Genomic DNA, 21922 nt, shown 5'->3' with positions numbered 1-21922 from the left:
TTTGATACCCGAGAATGGACATAGGCTACCTTTTATTGCGAAATAAATACCACGGGCGAAGCCGGGGCGGACCACTAGTATACAATATACGTATCTAACGTAAGGAAACTAGATAATTTTGCATTGATTATTAATCAAATAATAAATTACTGTACTAATTTAATTCTAAAGACGTTTTGAAAATATTAATATTCTAAATCATACCGGTTGTCCGTGTGTTTAAAATTCAATATATCACTCGATGTCGACGTATGGGTGGTCGAAAATTTGTTTTTTATTACTATGTTGATAACTGTTAATTTTATTTCTGGAGACTTTATATTAAGTATTTAGTAAGATAATAAATATAAAATTAGCATGTTTTTTGATATTTATAATCTATAGTCCACTAGCATCCGCCCGCGGCTTCGCTCGCGTTTTCAAAGCATAGCCCGCATAGTTCCCGTTCCCGTGGTTCCGGGATAAAACCTATCCTATGTGTTAATCCAAGTTACCCTCTATATGTGTGCTAAATTTCATTGTAATCGGTAGATATTTGTTTATTTAAAATGATTTGTTTTATCAAACAAAAATACATACTCTGCCTACTATAAAATAACAGATAAAAAATACGATTAATAATACGAATATAACGATAATTTAATTAGCAAGAAGTGAAAGATATGATTCATTAAAGATACGCATTGGCAATGATAATCAAAATTGTGTTAACGAAATTTCTCACACATTAAACTGATTATGAAAGTTAACTAATATAATAATACTAGCGGTCCGCCCCGGCTTCGCCCGTGGTACATATGAAAAATAGATGTTGGCCGATTCTCAGACTTACCCGATATGCACAGAAAATTTCATGAGAATCGGTCCACCCGTTTCGGAGGAGTATGCAGACTAACATTGTGACACGAGAATTTTATATATAAGAATTAAACTTTAGTTTATTTTTATATTGTGAACCGACTTAAAAAATAGAGGTAAAAATATTGGAGTGTAAAGTAAACAGGCTCTACAATTCTACATGTTATTTAAATGTTACATTACAATATATTATTTTAATTTTTATGAATTAATGAATGAATGAAAAATACTTTATTGTACACCATAAAGAATACATTTTACAAACTTAAAAATACAATATAACAATGTACAGTAGGCGGCCTTATCGCTGGCAGCGATCTCTACCAGGCAACCCAGAAAAGACGAGGAAAATAAATGAGTCAATAACATGGTGGTGCAAAATAAATAAAAGTGCCAGAATAATAATTTTATTATATATGTACTATACCTACATAAATTATATGCAGCTTACATTAATAATAATTTTTAATTTAATTAATAATAATTAATAATTTTTTATATATTTTATCTTTCTTTTTCTTCTTTCTAACCTAACATACATATTATATACACTGATAAACCTAACGGAATGTGAATATGAAAAAAATAAAGAAATATAAACTATTTACAAGAAATTAGTCACTGGATATTCCCTTCATTTACCTCCACTTGGGAAATAAAAATACATAATTACTAGCGGTCCGCCCCGGCTTCGCCCGTGGTACATATGAAAAATAGATGTTGGCCGATTCTCAGACTTACCCGATATGCACAGAAAATTTCATGAGAATCGGTCCACCCGTTTCGGAGGAGTATGCAGACTAACATTGTGACACGAGAATTTTATATATAAGATGTTTAAATCTACCTATAGGTAGCTTTTAAGTTGAGTCAAAAAGTAAAACAAACTCTGCCAAGAATAAGTAATTTTAATCAGGAGCAATTTGCAATTATAGTTAAGTAGATTTCCGCCCGCGGCTTCGCCCGCGTTTTCAAAGGAAAATCCGCACAGTTCCCGTTCCCGTGGGATTTCCGGGATAAAACCTATCCTATGTATTAATCCAAGTTACCCTCTATATGTGTGCTAAATTTCATTGTAATCGGTTCAGTAGTATTTGCGTGAAAGAGTAACAAACACACACACATCCTAACAAACTTTCGCATTTATAATATTAGTAGGATATTCTTAGTCAGGCACTAATCTATTTCTTTACCAAATTCCATCTAATTATTTTTTTTCTGTCATTGATTTGAAGACACAACAATTTGTGTAACAAAGTTATAATGGTAGATTCTTGATGAACTATAAAATAAAATATTTAATTATTTTATTATAGTAAATCGTCTCTTAAAATGGTAGAGTAGAGTAGTAGTAGAGTGTAGAGTCTAGTAGAGTGTAGAAATTTATTTATTTATTTAATAAATAAATAAATAAATTTTCAAGTATTTTATTACAGTAAATCGTCTCTTAGAATGTAGAGTAGAGTAATAGTAGAGTGTAGAGTCTAGTAGAGTAAATGTAGAGTACTATATTGGCACAAAAATTACAATTTACCCGATCGGAATGAATTAGTATTCAAATCAATATAATATTCTTATCACGTAATCTTAGATCAGTAACACACGCTAGATTCTAGAAAGTTCTAAGACTTTAAATATGTGATTCATAATAGAAGAATTTGAAACTCTATTTTATTTTTTAGAACACAATCCTGACTATAAGTTTTAGCATGTTTAATTGAGTTAATCTGATTTGTTACTATTATATGTCAAAAAAAGCTTGCAAAAGCTTAAAAATTAAGCTTATTTTAACTGTATCTAGCACTATAAATATGTATACATTTCAAATGTATCCCTAGTCAACTTGAAATAAATAATTATACGAATTAGATAGAGATAATATAACAGACAGAAAAATAAAGGACTCTACCATGACTGGCCGGTTGGCTTGGTTGGTAGTGACCCTGCCTTCCAAGCCACTGGTCGTGGGTTAGATTCCCACCCGGGGCAAATATTTGTGTGATGAACATAGGTGTTTGCTCTATGTCTGCGTGTTAATAATATATTAGTATTTATTTAAAGTTAATATTATGTATGTTTATCAGCCATCTGGTTTCCATAACACAAGCGAAAGCTTAGTATGGGATCAGATTGTGCCGTGTGTGAAAATTGTCCCAAAATATTTATTTATTTATATTTATTTACCATTGTAGATTGTAGAGTCATTACTCTACATAACCAAACATGGCCCTCTCTTTATTATTCATGATAGAGTCTCTATAGGCGTAAGTCGTTTTCATTAATTATTTATTACTTTTATTTGTGAACTTTACATTAAATGATTACGAAGAAAGTTTTACTTATCTTTCTGTTTTTCATATGATAATGTCTATTTAGTTAGGACTCCGAAGGGTTCGTTTGAGAGACAAACGAGACCCAATCAAGACAACTTAAATGTACATAAAAACTTATGTAAAAGTAAATAAAAACCAAACGATGCTCTCTAATTGTTATCAATATTGTAATTCGAAAACGCGAAACCATGAGTGAGTGAGAGGGAAAAAGTAGAACCACTTTTGCCTAAACCAGACCGGTATCGCCGACAGTCGCATTTGTAAGCGAAGGTCAGAAAATACGAAGCTAGGAGTAGAAACGAGTCGACCGCCGACTCGAACGCACGTCACGCCACGCGAATTCAAAAATAACGGGTGTTAAAAACCGCTGTGAAATCAGGCAAAAGTTAACTGTGTTTATCGTGATATAAGTTCTAAATTAACCAAAGTGCTTGTGATTATGTGTGCTAACCGGAACTTTTAGGTTATTAGGTATGTTTTTGTGTCAATTTTATATCTGCGAATGTTCAAAATCACCTGGATGAAGTTAGGTGCAATATACGTAGGGATACGTTTTAAAATAGACGAGTTTTGCAGTTTTTATTGTAGGTATCTGGTACGGCAAGTTTGCTTGAAGTGAACCTAAAAGTTGTTTTTTTTTCACCTTGGCTGTTTATAACTTAATGCAAGGCTTATATTTCACTCGAGTTTTAGTTATTGTTTCTTTATTATGTGTAATTAATTCACACAGTTATATCTAATGAGGTAATGAAGTAGACAAAATATAACGTTTTAATGCTTTTTCCTTTTTTGTGTTTTAAAACAACCACACTGTTATAAGGTTAGAATTGATTTTAAACGGATGAAATGTAGAGTAAAAAATTGATTTTTTTAAAGAGGATCAGGTTTTCTAGGCCAAAACCAGAAGGTGCAGCTTTAAAAAATTATACACAACTAATTAACATTTATAATTTTTGTATGTTTGTTTTATGCGTCACATGAGGAAGAATTGTTTTGTTTTAAATGTATTATGTTAATATCTCTATTATCTGAAAACAGTTTACTATACCTACATTAATTTGTTACTTGCAATAGTAAAGAGTTATTTTTACTAAAATATATGAACAGTTAGGTAGGTATGTGATCTTACCTACTTACAAATTAAGACAACATATTCAAAAGAAATTTTAGTAAAAAGATGTTACTTTCACTTGTATGTTTTCTCTACACAACCTAAAAACTTTGGTCAGATATCTACTTACTTGAAATGTTCTTATCCTTGCAAATAAGTTTGTTCTGTTACAAGAAAATTGATGAAGCGATTTTGATGAAACTTTTAACACTGCGCAACGATATTTTAGATATGAGCTTCTAGGATAAGGTATACCGTATAAGTAGGTATTTAACTTATCTATTTAATGCTGTAATCAAATAAATCAGTTAAAAAAAATTGAAGATTGCTCTCTCAATAAATATAGGTAGGTAGAGCTACAATACTGAAGTTAAATTAATTATAACAAATATCCATAAAGCCAAGTTTTTTACAAACATTCAAGTACAAAAAACACGTATTTTTGGAGACACAAAAAAAACTTTTTTTTCAAAGTTCCGCACTAAACTAATTTAATTTTACTAGTAATTAATTAAGTAATATTTAATTTTAATTTAATTTTATAGGTATTAAGTAAAGTAATCAGGAAGATAAATTAGAATAAAGATAAGTAAACAAATTAAAAATATAACGTAGTATCACAGTATTACAATAATATTGTAATACTGTGGTACCTAGTATTATTATGCATATTCATTACCTAATTCCAATTAAGGTAGTTATGTAAATGCAAAAAGAGCAGATGGATCTTTATGGAAAAGAATGTATCAACGCAGATGATTCAGTTCTATAATTTATTTATTTATTCACGAGATTCTTCGTATCAAAATCATAGTTTAATCTCAAACAATACAAGCTTTTACCATGTCTTCGCTCGCATAATTAAGAAAAGAACGTATGTGCGGAGCACACGTGACAGAAGCGAAACTTCTTTGGCAAGATTCAATCATACCAAAGACCGTTGCCTTATTCCATGACGTGACGGTATTACCATGACGCGACTTTGAAATTTTACTCTCAACGCGCGTAATTCAATAAACACCTATTGCATTAAATAAAATAAAAATATATATACCTAATACCTATGTAAGTAGGTGTGGTACCTATCGCTTACATTCAATAAAATAAAAACATATTATGTTAGTAGGTGTGAATCGCTTTCTATTTAGTGAAAGACTGCTGAATGTATATTTTTTATTATAAAAACACTACTATTCGACAGTGTACAAAGTTAGTTTGTACATTTATGAACCTAATTATTTTAATTTATTTCAAAAATTCTTTAGTTTTTGATATTTCCTCATCGTCAATTAAAAATGTTGTTAATGCTCACTTATAATACCACAAGAGCTTCAAAATTATCGGGTATTTTCCGATAGGTTCGTTGCAAACAAATGAAGGAGTCAAGTTTTTAGTCAAGGTTAATTAGTCAAGGGATTTTTCCTGAAAAACTTGACGACTTTATTTGTTTGCAGGGAACCTTGAGGGAAATGCCAGATAATTTTGAAGCTCGTGTGGTATTCGGGGGATTATTTTTCCGTCCCAAATGTCGGCCAATAATTTCACAATTGAATTCAACCTGTCAGTTTGACGTCAACGACCAGAGAAAATTTTCAAAAAATTATCAGTATAATACCATGTAGGTTGTACCACGTGACGTCGAATGGTACAATTCTATTGGTCGATATTTGGGTCGGAAAAATAATCACTTATAATACCACAAGAGCTTCAAAATTATCGGATATTTTCCGATAGGTTCGTTGCAACTTGCAAACAAATGAAGGAGTCAAGTTTTTCTGGTTAAAAAGTCACGAGCGCGAAGCGCGAGTGATTTTTCCTGAAAAACTTGACGACTTTTTTGTTTGCAGGGAACCTTGAGGGAAATGCCAGATAATTTTGAAGCTCGTGTGGTATTCGGGGGATTATTTCTCCGTCCCAAATGTCGGCCAATAATTTCACAATTGAATTCAACCTGTCAGTTTGACGTCAACTACCAGAGAAAATTTTCAAAAAATTATCAGTATAATACCATGTAGGTTGTACCACGTGACGTCGAATGGTGCAATTCTAACTATTGGTCGATATTTGGGTCGGAAAAATAATCATTACAATTTGCAATATGTAGGTATAACTAAATATCAAAATATTTAAATTACAATTGTTCATATTACATTAATGATAATTAAACATACGCTACGAATTTAGAATATTCCGTCGTTTTGGGAAAATTAATAACATAGATATTTTAATACAGATAAATTAAATCTAAATTCAACACAGATAATATAATATTTAACTATAAAGTATTAAATTTAAAAAACGCAGTCAATTAATATTGTTTATTAAAATTCCAATATCAGATCTAATTATCAATATTTATTTTACATTACTTAAAACATAACAAAGAAGCCAATTTCAGTAAATTTAATGATATATCACTACATAGTATAAAACAAAGTCGCTTTCTCTGTCCCTTTGTCCCGACTCCCGAGCTACGGAATTTGATGCGGTTTTTTTTATAGATTTAATTATTCTCGCTATCTAATTTATTAGGTTTTAGACAAAGCGGGCGAAGCCGCGGGCGTAAAGCTAGTATTTTATAATTTATGGTACCAACTCACACATTTATCTTTAGAAGTATATTTTTGTATCGCAAATACAAAACTTGAATGACTGGCATTGTTATGCCATTCCTATACTTTTTACAATGTATTTATATCTATTAATAGGGGCTTTTAAAAAATTCCTCAGCGAAGACGATATTCATAAATTGACAATTTTTTGTTTGTAAAAAGATACACAATTGCATACAACTAAATTCTTGAAGTAGATTGGCTTTTTTATTCGCGGTCTTATCTATTTTTGATCGTGTTTGTTTTGTGAAATTTTGAGTTCTGTTATTAAAAATTGTGTGTAGCGTCGTCTGTACTGAATATAGAAAATCATTTATTAGAACTAAATTAACTGGTTCAATAGCTAGTAGATTTATTCCTATTTCTTAATAGTTATTAGTTCTATACCTTATTAGTCTATCTTTTATGTTAAATTTCCTCCAGATCCATTCAGCCGTTCTGATGTGATGGAGAAACAAACATTTATACTTTTATGACTTGTATGAGCAACGTGATAGACATTACACATGCAAGTACTAGAATAAAATTAATAAATATATCACACATTTTTACACAATTTTCAACATCTTTTAACATAGTTTTCCTTTGCTCTATGGTTGTCTGGAAGAAATCGCTCCAAGCGATAAGACAGCCTTCTGTACTTGTTTCGTTTGCTGTGTTATTCTTTATTCTTTAAGATACGTACATAAATCATACATTCATTACATAGTGCTTTGTATAAAGTGTTTCTTAAAGAAAAATCGTTAAAATTCAGGAAATGTTATGTCTGTGTTATTGTTTTATATTGTCAATAAAGTACAATAAATAATTTTTATTATTATTATAGTTAAAATCATACCATTCGCTCAATCATACCATGCTGTTTAAATATATACTTTCATAATAAATTATTGTGTTACAAACAATTATTATCCAACTCAACATTGACCTAAAGGAAATCGGTTTCGGCTAATCAAAGATAATTCGCGATTAATTCGTAGTTATAGCAATTGGATCAAGGTTTCTATAAATGTCATTTTAAATTTCTTATCCATACTTCATTATTACTAGTCACTAGTCATTACATCCATACTAATATTATAAATGCGAAAGTAACTCTGTCTGTCTGTCTGTTACTCAATCACGCCTAAACTACTGAACCAATTTTCATGAAATTGGGTATGGAGATATTTTGATACCCGAGAAAGGACATAGGCTACCTTTTATTGCGAAATATGTGCCACGGGCGAAGCCGGGGCGGACCTCTAGTATAGTATAAAACAAAGTCGCTTTCTCTGTCCCTACAGGCTACATCCCTATGTATGCTTAAATCGTTAAAACTACACAACTTTTAATTTTTAAGCTATTGCATAGCTTCTATCGCGGGCCTTGAGCGCGGGGACCGAATCCAGAAATTCCGTAACGAAAAAACCTCACGCTCCCCACTCCGACGGACACGGAGGTGTGGCTTGAAGGCATGCTATGAAGCTTTACCGCGGCAGTCCTCGAGTGCCACACGTCTTTTTTTTAATACAGAGTATATATAGAGTGATTCAAGAGGAAGGTTTTAGTACTTATATTATTTAGTAGGTTTTAGACAAAACGTGCGAAACCAAGGGCAAAAAGCTAGTTCCTACCTATATTATAATACTGAAGAGTTTGTTTGCTTGAACGCGCTAATCTCAGGAAATACGGGTCCGATTTGAAAAAATATTTCACTGTTATATATACCTACTCCATTTATCGAGGAAAGCTAAATGCATGTAGGTATGTCATCACGGCAAGAGTAGCAGGTAAAACCGCTGTGTTATTTTTAAAAAGCATAGGTATTTGAAACAGGATTCAATCAAGTAGAAATAGGCAAAATTATTGAGAAAATGACGTCACAATAATGACGTCTGAATCAAAGGTTATTATAATATACCACAATTAGTCAGTCCTTTTAGTATTAAGGAGGGAAAAACCGCATAAAAAATACTTAGAAAGTGATATTAATATGCTATTATTTCATAAATTCCATTAAATCATTTCGATTTTAAAAGTCAAGGGTAAATAATAAGTCAATTCACTTCTTATGAAAAATGTAGTTTTTTCTATCTTACACCCAAAGTATATAAATAATTGAAATATGTTTACTGTGATAACAAAAAAAGATATTTCTCTAATGCACAGGAAAGTGTCTAAACAAAACGAAACAGTTAAATTCGGCAAATATCTGCAACGGCTAGTCCGTTTATGAAGGTATTGTTATGAACAGATAGCTGTTGTGTGTAAGAAATATATATTGGCAAAACTTTTCAAACACCAGTTTAACATAGACGAAGTCGCGGGAATCAGTTAGTCTAATACCTTATTTAATTTATCACCTCTATAGACAATGGCCCAAAAATAACCAAAAAAGCTCCAAATTGTAAACACGAAATTCATGTTTTTTACACCGATGAAATAAGAAGTCAGCAAAAAAATACCATACGGCAACCACTTTAAAATATTTTAAATACTAAAGGTTATGGATGAGTAACAATAAAAATAGTCACGATTCTATAATATGTAATGGTCTTTATAGATCATAGTTTTAATGATATTAATTGAATTATAATTGGCATACAAGATAATCATTTGGTTTTGCCTGTATATATCTATACTAATATTATAATAAGAGTTTGTTTTTTTGAACGCGCTAATCTCAGGAACTAGTGGTCCGATTTGAACAATTCTTTCGGTGTTAGATAGCCCATTCATAAGCTATAATATGTTTGTTTTTTTGAACGCGCTAATCTCAGGAACTAGTGGTCCGATTTGAACAATTCTTTCGGTGTTAGATAGCCCATTCATAAGCTATAATATAACATCACGCTTAGACCAACAGGAGCGGAACCAGGCGGGTGAAACCGCAGAGCGCAGCTAGTGTATTATAATATTTATATCGTGAGACGTGACGTTTTACTGTTATTTTTTATACAAATAGCTTTACTCCAATCTCTAGTAGTATTTTCCATTTTGTTTTGTGTCATTTATCATATTAAAAACTAACTGATTGTCCCGGCTCCGCCTGGGTAAAAATAGAATAAAATATAGCCTATGTCATTCCTTTTTATATAACACTAGTCCGCCCCGGTTTCACCCGTGGTACCTATATGAAATAATTTTTCGAATCGGACCCGTGGTTCTTGAGATTAGCGCGTTCAAACAAACAAACCCTTCAGCTCTATAATACTTAGAGCTGATTAATATTATTAAGTACAGATAAGCCAAATGTTACGTAATAATTTAACGAGGTCAAGTGCTTGAAAACTGGGACTTTCACAAGAGAATGTATTGATAACAAATTTTGGGTTATCAGTCGACACAATTTCGCAGTAATTGCTGATATGATAATCGAATTGCGATGTATTGAGGTGTTTTTAAAACGTGACCGCCGTATCTTTGTTTTGATACTTACTAATAAGTGAGTGGTTCTTGTATTATAATATTTATAATAGTCATGAAAAACGTGAGTGGTTCTCGTATCGTCTTTAATACGGTGGTAACTGAAGACTAAGTAACTGAATGTCTAAATGCTTACTAAATCTAATAAATACAGTAGAAGAAAAATAGTCAAGTGAAAACTGGAAGATGGCATAACCACAGGGCATAACTATACTGCATTCGATTTTCTATCTATAGCATAATATCATAAAAAATGAATTGATTATTTGTTTTTTAAACTCAAGAACTCATTAGAAAGTTTCATCTTTTCCGAGAAACAAAGGCTATAAGCTTATATTTTTATCTTACCAGGTCAAACCGGGTGAAGCGACCTGTAATAAATTATTCGTTTGTTGTTAAGTGTTTTTAATAATATTAAATGTAGTTAAGAATCAACTGAATATAAAAATGTTTATTTTATTAAGTCAATATTAATTTTTAATCCGTCGGTTTAATATGGGCCAAAATCGAGTCGAAAAGAGTCGCTTATATACAAACATACATAAGCTAAAAATTTAATAATAATAGTTTAAAAAAACTAAAAAACACGCTTTTTTATAGAAAACCGAACTAAAAAATAGAAAATTTTATCAAATTAGTGTATTGTCATCGGTCCTCAATAAATCTACAAAGTTTGAACGAAATCTGGCCGTTTAAAGTGGGTCAAAATCGCGCCCAAAGAAGTCGGTTACAAACATACAGGTGAAGCTAATATAAAGCGTGTAATAATTATAGAAAACCAAACTAAAAAATAGAAAATTTTATCAAATTAGTGTATTGTCATCGGTCCTCAATAAATCTACAAAGTTTGAACGAAATCTGGCTGTTTAAAGTGGGTCAAAATCGCGCCCAAAGAAGTCGGTTACAAACATACGGGTGAAGCTAATATAAAGCGTGTAAAAACAACCTCATTTCTAATTTTTTTTACTATTTTATAGTCGTAAAAACATAGGCTTTTAAATACTTTTCCGGAAAAGGATGTCTTAGTAAAAGTTGTTTGTAGGTCACATAACTAAAGAACTAAACATGACTCGGTCATTGTAAGATAATCTTTTGTTTAAATCGAGGTCACTTGTTAATGACTAAACGATATAACTGTGAACTTGACAAAATTAGTTCAACGAATTTTAAAGTACATCGCTGGGTTTGTTTTGGTTTTGGAAAAAGATATAGTGATGAGCGTAGATGGGGGGTAATGTAGGTTGAATCATGTGTGATTTAAAGGTAGAGTTGAATATATTATTTTTATGGTAAAATGCTCTAAATTGGAGACAAACCTGACTAAGTTGAAACGACATAAAATGTATGAAAGAATAGCTTTCCGCCCGCGGCTTCGTCCGGGTTTTCAAAGAAAAATCCGCATAGTTCCCGTTCCCGTGGGATTTCCGGGATACAACCTATCCTATGTGTTAATCCAAGTTACTCTCTATATGTGTGCTAAATTTCATTGTAATTGGTTCAGTAGTTTTTTCGTGAAAGAGTCACAAACATACACACTCACACATACACATCTTCTTTTCAAATTCTTCATCTTTATAAAGTACAAAACATTCATTTTTTATTAATTTTGATATAACTTATCTTCTCTAATTTTATTTCTATACTTGTGTTAACATAAATAGCACAAGTGAAGCCAGGACGAAACCTAGTGTTACATAACTTGAAGATAACTTGAAGAATGTAAGTTAGAACATAAATAACTTGATCTAGTACACAGGACATCTATCATGACTGACGTTGTGTGGCAAAAAATAAATGACTTTTTTATGCAATACCTGGTTAATAACCTCGGTTTGCGGAAGGTTTTAGATGTTAGAACTTATGTTATAGATTAGAAGAAATTGAAAAAAAAACAACGAAAATAAAAAAAAATACGTGTGGCACTCGAGGACTGCCGCGGTAGAGCTATTGCATAGCATCGCTGTGCCGGTTGGAGTGGGGGTGTTAGGTTTTTTCGTTACAGAATTTTTAGAGCTTTCAGTCTACCTGCTTAAGAAAGGGTATAAAGCAAAATTACCAATCTTCTATTAGATGATACGTGTAATTATATTCAAGCCCAAATCACTATCACTACATAGTATAAAACAAAGTCGCTTTCCCTGTCCCTATGTCCCTATGTCCCTTTGTACGCTTAAATCTTTGAAACTACGCAACGGATTTTGATGCGGTTTTTTTTAATAGATAGAGTGATTCAAGAGGAAGGTTTATATGTATAATAAGATCCATTAAGTAGTGGAGAAGTACTATTATTTTTGAGGTTTCTAATGTGATGTCGTAAAAAATTACATTTATTCCGCTTACATTGCAAACGCAGGCTGAATCCTACGAGTTTTATCAAAATAATGTACTAAGTATTATACACATTGAAAAGGTCTACAGAAAAGTCAGCGATGGTATATGTCTATCTCTTATGGATAACCCACAATAACTTTTTTTTGTCATTTACTTTTTACGACAAATAATGGCTAATTTTCGAAGCGATTTTAACCAATACAGCATTAATCCTTAACCAATTAAATACCATGGATACATTGTTCATTTAATATAGATCTATATGGCCCTTTACACCGTATGATTTAAGTGAATATTTTCGAAGATATTACAGATTAAAAAATTGCAGGACGTAGCGTTTGCGGCCGCCCGGCTATGTATTTTATTCCCGTGCGATGCCGGAGGCCGGAGCGGGCCGCTATATTTTTATACCTATACAACGTTCACAATTTTTCTGTAGTGTATTTAGTATCAGCATTGCACCCGTGCGAAGCCGGGGCGGGTCGCTAGTCTAAAAAATAAAATATACTATATATCAAACTAGATGATATTTTCGAGGATTCTGTTTGATCAAAAACATAAAAAGTTATTCTTAGCGTGATTATATACCTATAGCCGATAAATAGGCTATCTAACACAAATAATTTCTCAAATCTGACCAGTAGTTCCTGAGATTAGCGCGTTCAAACAAACAATCTTTATAATATTAGTATAGAATATAGTAGTAGGTATAGATTTTATCATGGGATAATCAGGTTTGTCCAATGTCCATATTTATTTGTATGGACAAACCTGAGGAAGCGGCTTCTAAAAAACAATCAAAGATTTATCCAATAAGAGGAGTAAATATACGGAATGTTAATATAGTTAATTATTTTCCAATTGCTGAGTTAATTACCCATAGCTCATTAAGGGTAATTAACGTCGCATACGATTGATTATCCCGGATTCGAACCTGGGAACAGGTTATTAAAAAGGACGTCTTTTTATTTGTATGCAACTACCGATTTAGAAAATCCTACTAATATTATAAATGCGAAAGTTAGTGAGGATGTGTGTGTGTGTTTGTTACTCTTTCACGCAAATACTACTGAACCGATTACAATGAAATTTAGCACACATATAGAGGGTAACTTGGATTAACACATAGGATAGTTTTTATCCCGGAAATCCCACGGGAACGGGAACTATGCGGGTTTATCTTTCAAAACGCGGGCGAAGCCGCGGGCGGAAATCTAGTAGTCTATACTATCAACTCGAGCCTATAAGTCAATGGAAATTAATAATAATAACTTAGAGTTAATAACTTAGATTAAACACATAGGTACGTACTTAAGTTTCATCTTAAGTTACAGATAAATACGCCGATAGGCTTAACACAAAAAAATCTAATTCCAACAATCGATCAGCCATTACATTAATGAAAAACAAATTACAGCATATAATTAAATAATAATTATGGACAAAAAATAAAAAAAAACATAACGTGGGCGTTCCGTCGATACAAATAGACATACAAATTGATTGATGTATCGAAATGGATGGGATGTAATGATCTCATTCGACCTTAGCTATTGTTATTTTTTATTTTCTGAACGATGATCGATAAGGGTAAGCTACGGTGTGCACGGTTGATTTTTGGATTGACGTTATTAATTTTAGCGTATAACGTGCTTGCTACAGTTGCTTCATAATAAATTAAAAACTGTATGTGTGTTCGTTTGTATCTTCCGCTTTTCCTAAAAAATAGTTAAATCAAAACAATTAACCAATTTTATAAATTAAATTTCAATTTATGTTTTATAGTTTCGTTAAAATTTTTGTTTGTAAGTATTATCTAGATTTGTTATTAGTAACTACCTCAATACAAAATATATTCAAAAGAACAATTTCGATACATTAATTTGAAATTATTTCTTCCATATTCGTTATAGATTCTTGAAGCTTATTGCATTGAGCGTTTTAGCTTTGCTGAATATTTTCAAAGCTGTATATTTTCACTAAAAGTAACATAGGTACATATTCATAATATTGACGACGCGGTTGGCGCAGTGGTAAAGTAACTGCCTACTGAGCCGACGGCCCCGGGTTCGATCCCCAGTCAGGGCAAATATTTGTGTGATGAACACAATTATTTGTTCTTGGATCTGGGTGTTATTATCTATATATGTATTTATTAAAATATTATCGTCGTCTAGTACCCACAACACAAGCCTTAATTGAGCTTACTGTGGGACTAGGTCGATTTGTGTAATAATGTCCTATAATATTTATTTATTTATATTTATACAGACCCCCCTAATTCAGGCTTAAATGAAGCTAATAAAAACTAATAAATTATATAACAGCCATATTTTATCTTAGATATGATCAACACGCTTATGACGTCACAGCCTCCGCGAGTAAAAAGCTTATCTTAAACGAATCTTAAAATGATATAAGCAATACGCGTCTATTTAAATTGGTTATTTTCGCATTGTTATTACCTACTCAAATGACTAGAGGAACTTCTTGAACTCAAACTCAAAAGTTCTCCTCCTTGGTACAGTGGTTGACGCGTGAGCGTAGAACCGACCCGTCCTGGGTTCGATTCCCGGTGGAGACGAAGAAAAAAAAATGTCTCGGTCTGGCAGGACACAGAAGGCTGATCACCTACTTGTCCCTAAAGAAAATCGATCAGTGAAACAGATGTATAATGCATCTGCCCCTTACCCCACTAGGGGACATGGGACTTCACTATACCTGTATGTAACCGACTCCTTTCGACTCGATTTTGACCCACTTTAAACAGACGGATTTTATTCAAATTCAAATTCAAAATCAAATTTTGTAGGTACATTTATCAAGGACCGGTGACAGTACAATAATTTTAAAAATTATCTTATTATCCTTAAAAGGATCGCCAGGATTAGCTTCCCCTATATTTTTGCATGTAACTGAATCCTTTTGAGTCGAATTTAACCCACTATAAACGGACGGATTTAATTTAAAATTCGTACACATATTATCTCGAACCGATAATTTCATGAGCAAGTGCAAATTGAGAATTGAAATCTGTATATTATTACGATTTCACGTCAAACCAATAATTTTATTTATATCAATAGGTCTGGATATTTTGAATATTTAATGAAATTAATATTAAAACATTTTATGATAAGCTTTAACTAGAAGATTTTACTTCAGAGCTTTAACTACAGAGCTTTTACTACAGAGCCTTTACTACAGAGCTTTTACTACAGAGCTTTTACTACAGAGCTTTTACTGCAGAGCTTTTACTACAGAGCTTTTACTACACAGCTTTTTCTACAGAGCTTTTACTACAGAGCTTTTACTGCAGAGCTTTTACTACAGAGCTTTTTCTACAGAGCTTTTTCTACAGAGCTTTTACTATAGAGCTTTTACTACCGAGCTTTTTCTACAGAGCTTTTACTACAGAGCTTTTACTATAGAGCTTTTACTACAGAGCTTTTACTACAGAGCTTTTACTACAGAGCTTTAACTACGAAGCTTTAACTACAGAGCTTTTACTATTAGAGCTTTTACTACAGAGCTTTTTCTACAGAGCTTTTTCTACAGAGCTTTTACTACAGAGCTTTAACTACAGAGCTTTTACTACAAAGCTTTTTCTACAGAGCTTTAACTGTTAGAGCTTTTACTACAGAGCTTTTTCTACAGAGCTTTTACTACAGAGCTTTAACTACAGAGCTTTTACTACAGAGCTTTTACTACAGAGCTTTTACTACAGAGCTTTTACTACAGAGCGTTACTACAGAGCGATACTACAGAGCTTTAACTACAGAGCTTTAACTACAGAGCTTTAACTACAGAGCTTTAACTACAGAGCTTTAACTACAGAGCTTTAACTACAGAGCTTTAACTACAGAGCTTTAACTATAGAGCTTTAACTACAGAGCTTTAACTACAGAGCTTTTTCTACAGAGCTTTAACTATAGAGCTTTTACTGTAAGAAATGCTCTCGCAAACAAACGGCTGATACAAACGAGATGAAATATAGCACAGAGATAGCATTCTGGCTTTTTTATCTATCCACATGGAGAGTAAGCCAGTAAATATACTAGCTTTTTCCAACAACTTCGCTTGTTACTCTTTAATAAGTAAACTATAAAACATTACCTCGTTTCTGGAAATCTGGTTTAACCAAACATAATAATTCCTGTTAATTATACTTTAGTAAAAGATTGTTTCTTAGTTAATATTGACATAGGCTTAAATAAATTTGTGATACGCTCGTATGTGTGTTTGTCTGTTTGTTTTTCGTGTTTATTCCGTTTTAGGGCAAGTTAATATTTTAACAAAGTTAATAATTATGTTATAACTATAATATGGTGCGAGATTATAACGTTATTAAGTATTATTTTTATTACCGTTGTGATATTGATTATAGTGTTAATTGCGATACAACATTACTAATCATAAATGGTTCAGCCGTTGATGGCATTACGACGGAAAGACATTCAAATAAAATATACATATTTTAAAACTGACTGACTTTCGCGACGTTTTGTAAATAGTAGTAGAAAAAGTTATGCTTTATTACATTCGCTAACTAGGTACATATTGGTCCAGAAAATCCGTCAAAATAGGCCCAGTTGTTCAAGCTCAGACATTTTAAATTATTGTTTTCATTAAATTATTATTAGATATCATATAGAATTTCAAATGAATTTTTATAAGCTATAAACACTATTAACATATTACAAACATATATATACAGTTCTGTTTATTTGTCATTTGTATGCATAGAATATTACGACACAAATGCACATAACATTCATAAAGAAAAGAAATTTATCAACGACAAAAGGCACAAAACAAAGTATGTTAAGTTGTACAAAGAAAAGACAAAAGAATACTTTCCAACTCAATAATAATACACGCGATTTAATCCTTTAAGTATTTGGAATAAGATCCATTTTCATGTGTACAGTTTAATTTGAAATGTACACAATGTGTACAATTTCTCTTGAAGTACCTTTTATGGAAAATAGATGATTCTTTTGACCCGACTTTTTAGTTTACACACATTAAAGTTTCGAAACCGATTTAAAAACTGACTAATTATCGCAGATGAAAACAAAGTTTTGTACCTATAGTTACCTAGAAATACATTTTTTTTGTGAAAATATGTTTTAAGCTAAAACTTTATGGGATATCGAAATCCAAAAAAGCTCATGCAAATTGCTATTTAAAAAAATACTATTCGAATCAATAACATCAATAAATCGAATTTATTGATGCCGTCATATGCCTTTTTAAATCCGTGAGACAATTAGAAACAGCCAGGTTACCTATAATTTAATTACTCGACAATTTAAGACCTTCGAAACACTAGATTCTGTAAAATGGTCAATTATTGCATTAGATGTGGTTTTCACAACAATTTACTAGCAAATCAATGTGTTTTTTGACCTCAACTTATGTTATAATATAAGTTGGATAACTTGGAAGGCAAAAACTTCAAAGAAATTTATTCATTGAAGTGAAACTTCTTTATCGGGGTTGGAAAAAAATTAAGTGTAACATTTTTTCGTTACGCGTGACATTTTTCCGTTACGCGCCATCTTTTTCTTATTCCTACCACGCGTGATTGACGTATTTCTGTAAAGTTGCATATGGTAAATTATTTTTTGAAAAATAAGGTCATAAAGAAGTTTCACTTCTTACGTGTACACGCACACATTTTTTTTGTTTGAGAATTTATTACAGAAAAGAAGGTGTTAAAAGCTTAAAAGATCCTAATTTGATGTCCATATTTGGTTGCTAGTTGCTATGTATTGGTGTGAATGTTTTTCTTTTTATGGAAAGTCTTGTATGTCTATAGTACCTTATTATTTGTTTGTTTCGTTTTAGAAGATATTTCTTTAATTTTCTGTTTAATTTAGTCTTTACTGTAGGTATGTCATTAGGCTGGAGTGGGTTGCTATACGAAATGATCGAGATAGTTATGTTATAATACTAGCTTTTCGCCCGCGGCTTCGCTTGCGTTTTCAAAGAATAGGCGGCATAGTTCCCGTTCCCGTGTGATTTCCGGGATAAAACCTATCCTATGTGTTAATTCAAGTTACTCTCTATATGTGTGCAAAATTGCATTGTAATCGGTTCAGTAGTATTTGCGTGAAAGAGTAACAAACATAGATACATACACATACATCCATCCTCACAAGAAGGATAGGAAAAATACTATAAAATACAAAAAGCTACATATACATATAGGTACCTACTATAACTTTAAAGATTACTAAAACATTTATTTCATTTAAGAAAATATCTAGTAACGACATACTTACTAGAAAATATTAAACTTCATTAAAAATACAAAAAATGAGCTCGTTAAAGGTGGTTATTAAATAAACTACCGCACATTATAAATGAAAAAACGTAATTACCGTACAAAGTAAAAAATTACGTATTTCTGTAAGATATTTAAATACTTCCTATCTAAGAGATCGTGATGTTCAATAACGCATTAACTTATAAAAACTTTTAAACTAGGAACTTAGTTATTTATGTGATTATTAATAAATAACACATCCTTCAAGGAATAACGCTCGTCTTATACATACTAAAAAAATCTATAAATGTATATATACTACGAAGCTCTTGCATACTTTCTACATTTTTATTTTAATATTTGAAAGTAAGAAACCAAATGCACAGCTAGAAACAAACAAATCCATACTAATATTATAAATGCGAAAGTAACTCTGTCTGTCTGTCTGTTACTCAATCGCGCCTTAACTACTGAACCAATTTGCATGAAATTTGGTATAGAGATATTTTGATACCCGAGAAAGGACATAGGCTACTTTTTACCCCGGGACATAGGACAGGTTTTATTCCGGAAATCCCACGGGAACGGGAACTATGCGGGTTTTTCTTTGACTGCGCGGGCGATGTCGCGGGTGGAAACCTAGTCAAATATAACGCTAAAAAATTAAAAATTAGCCTCAATCATGTCTGAAAATTTCTGAACTTGGATATATTTTATCTACATACAATTTCAGCATTTTTTATATACATCTTACCTTCTATCTCATCTAACAAATTCTGTTTAAACGTGATGCATCTTTAAAACTATACCTAGTCAAAATTCCCAATTATTGAATCACCAATAATTCACTTGAAAATCATTATTTGATGATTTCATATCGTAGTAAAATTCGTGATCAACTTATAAATTATAAATGATGATTGCAATATATTTCCTGATAACGTCAGTGATAGACCGGGAGATACTGACACAAAATTTCGAGTCATTTGTAACAGGATGGCGGTTCTACAGGGGTCTTAGTACGCAATGACAAAAAGAAAAATGATGGTGTGAACGCTGGTACCGGTGGGTTAGTCGCGTGGGCGTTAGTCGAACTCGTCGGAAAAATAGCGAAAGTCAAACGATTTGTAACACAAAAATTTTAGAATTTACCGATAGCCCATAAAAAAGAAGTAGGCGGTAGTGTCATGCCATACTTTTCCGGTATGACTTACAGCCCGCCATACCGACGCGAATGTGTTGATTTAAAAAAAACAATTATTCAACCATTTGTACCAAGCTAACTTTTGCACAGGTAACCATCGTCGTGCAGCCATTTACGAAAATCGCCATGCCATACTTTTCGGACGATTCCAAATGGTCGCCATACCGCCGAAAATCTGCAAAATTTTTTTATTTCGCCTATCTTTTTGTACCAGTATTGCATTTGGCTTTTTGGAGAGTATTTGATAAAATGTGACCATTATTATATTTGCCATACTTCTAGTAGGGGGAAAAAGTGCTGTCATACTTGAAAAATAAATTTATTATTAATTTATATAAGTGAAGATTTCCAACACCTAGATCTTTGAAATTTTGTATTTATATTCGTTGATCCTCAAACTTACAGGAAAAATAAGTGCCATACTGTTACAAATCGTTTGACTTTCGCTATTTTCCGATGAGTTCGACTAACGTCCACGCGACTAAGCCACCGGTACCAGCGTTCACACCATCATTTTTCTTTTTGTCATTGCGTACTAAGAACCCTGTAGAACCGCCATCCTGTTACAAATGACTCGAAATTTTGTGTCAGTATCTCCCGGTCTATGAGGTTTTTGCTTTAATATTTTTTAAACATCTGCTTTGTATTGAATGTTACTAATTATTTATATTAAACTAGTTTTCCTTCTGTATAATAAAAAATATATAATAAGAGTCTCATTATAAAAACACATGAATCTATTGAGAAACCATTGAGAGAAGCTATACACTACAGGCAGACTAACCCAAGATACTTTTAATTAGCTGCGATTCGCGGTTTCACCCGCGTGGCTTCGCTGCTGTTGGCCTTAGCGTAATGATATATTATGATAGCCTTCCTCGATAAATGGGCTATCTAACACCGAAATAATTTTTCAAATCGAACCAGTTCCTGAGATTAGCGCGTTCAAACAAACAAACTCTTCAGCTTTACAATATTATAAGTACCTATAGATTTTCTTATTATTTTCTCTCAACGAAGCAATAAGAGCCATTTAGTAGCTAAAAAAGAGACATAAAATGAAATTTTAATGATATTTTCGTTCAAGCACCACTACATACATTTTTAATAATATTTTGTTTAAAAATTCGCCAAGTTCAAACTCATCGTGATCAAATGAAGCGTGTTAACCATAACCTCAAATTGCGTGACTAATTATTCGGTTATAGGAAGTAGTTACCGTGGTGATATCATCTTAAGGATCGTAGGTTCGATAAAAAAATATTTAGTTGTTAGTAATTTTTTTATTATAAAAAACTAAAGGGTTGTTTCATGCTTATTAATTTGTTTTGTAGCATTTGTAGATGACCAATTGTTCTTAACTAGCTGTTACCCGCGGCTTCGCAGACGTGTCAAAGGGAGATATAGTCAGATATATCTCTAGCTTCCTAACTATCTCTAGAAACAAAATTTATGCCAAAAAATTTACCCGTTGCGACGGGAAAGACAAACAACCAAATAGACATACTTTCGCATAAGAATATGTATAAATAAGCATGAACTACTTTTAATTATTGTCACAATTAAATACGAATCGTAATTAATTCGTGACCAGATCGCACTTGACCGAATTTGTTCTAATCTCATTGGTCCACCCCGCGTTCTAAATTAAAATTAGCCAATTAGAAACCGGATAATATTGTCCCAAACATCCATGTCATTACAGATTATATCTATTGCGAAAACTATTGTTTTATAAGGTTATCGTAATGAACTTTATTTGATGGATTATTGATTTATTTATATTGAATA

The 21922-nt window shown here is 32.0% G+C and overlaps 1 protein-coding gene across 2 annotated transcripts in view; it reads left to right on the top strand.

Moving 5' to 3' along the window:
* The first annotated feature begins 3471 nt into the window (after positions 1–3471).
* The window catches only part of sano (CABIT domain-containing protein serrano), an 89805-nt gene continuing 71354 nt past the window's right edge, over positions 3472–21922 (top strand). For both annotated transcript variants that reach the window (XM_090115150.1, XM_090115149.1), the window contains exon 1: positions 3472–3662. The gene's annotated coding sequence lies outside the window, so the exon portion shown is untranslated. The remainder of the gene's footprint in view (positions 3663–21922) is intronic.

This window comes from Colias eurytheme, chromosome 22 (assembly GCF_061535395.1).
Source record: "Colias eurytheme isolate Ceu_HAF_F1 chromosome 22, ilColEury1 Martin Lab GWU primary, whole genome shotgun sequence".
Lineage (NCBI taxonomy): Eukaryota > Metazoa > Arthropoda > Insecta > Lepidoptera > Pieridae > Colias > Colias eurytheme.
The sequence above is the reverse complement of the archived record's forward strand: the minus strand, read 5'-3'. Positions and strand labels throughout refer to the sequence as shown.